The sequence below is a fragment of the Dipodomys merriami genome, unplaced genomic scaffold (assembly GCF_024711535.1).
Source record: "Dipodomys merriami isolate MVZ:Mamm:240054 unplaced genomic scaffold, mDipMer1.0.p SCAF_36, whole genome shotgun sequence".
NCBI lineage: Eukaryota > Metazoa > Chordata > Mammalia > Rodentia > Heteromyidae > Dipodomys > Dipodomys merriami.
In genome coordinates, this window is record NW_027205159.1 from 9,483,054 (window position 1) to 9,483,969 (window position 916).

General features: G+C 36.7%; 1 non-coding gene across 1 annotated transcript; it reads left to right on the top strand.

The window, feature by feature from the left end:
• Positions 1–554: 554 nt before the first annotated feature.
• Trnaa-ugc (transfer RNA alanine (anticodon UGC)) lies at positions 555–623 on the top strand. The gene has a single exon. It is a non-coding gene; the product is annotated as a tRNA-Ala (tRNA).
• Positions 624–916: the final 293 nt, after the last annotated feature.

The window sequence follows — 916 nt, forward strand, 5'->3', positions numbered from 1 at the left end:
ATACTATGAGAAAGTAGACTTGAAGCTCAATAGATTTTTTTTCGAACTAGCAAAACTTTCAAAATTGTAATGAAAAGCATTTGAGGTAATATCTTGATTATTTCACACTGTTTACAGTTATCAACACATTACATTTCATCCCATAAATACGTATAAATTATTATCTGTCCACTAAAAATAAAGTTAATTAGCATACAGTAATTGCACAAAGGGACTTTATTATGATATTTCCATTGCTGCATATAATATACCTTGAATAAATTTACTCCCTCTATTATACTCTATTATACTCTCTTAGCTCCTTCTCTTTCTATGTTCAAAATCAATCTTTGTGAAAAACATGTTTGCCCTGAACTAATCTGGAGACTCAAGTCTACCACCTTACAACTGATTTCAACAACTCTTAGGCTATCATTACTTATCTAATAGCCTAGAATCTACTGGAAATTTCTCACCTGTGATTCACATTACCACCTCATTTCTGTGCATATCTACATTAACCTACAAAAAAAATAATAAAGCTTAGCCTTAAAAAAATTCAAAAAGAGGGACTGGGGAGGTGGCTCAGTGGTAGAGCGCTTGCCTTGCATGCATGAGGCCCTGGGTTCGATTCCCCAGCACCACATAAGCAAAAAGAAAAAAGCCAGAAGTGGCGCTGTGGCTCTAGTGGTAGAGCGCTAGCTTTGAGCTGAAGAGCTGAGGTACAACGCCCAGGCCCAGAGTTCAGGCCCCACACCGGACCCCAAAAAAAATTTTTTTTCAAAAAGAAAAATTAAAAGCTTCATACTTGCTGTGTAATTTCAGCAGTTGAATTGTTGAGGTAAACAAATTGCCATGTAACTGCAAGAACTCTAGAGAAACTGCAGGCAGGCTGTTCCACTATGGATTTTGAAGTCAGCTTTTCTTCATTCTAGTG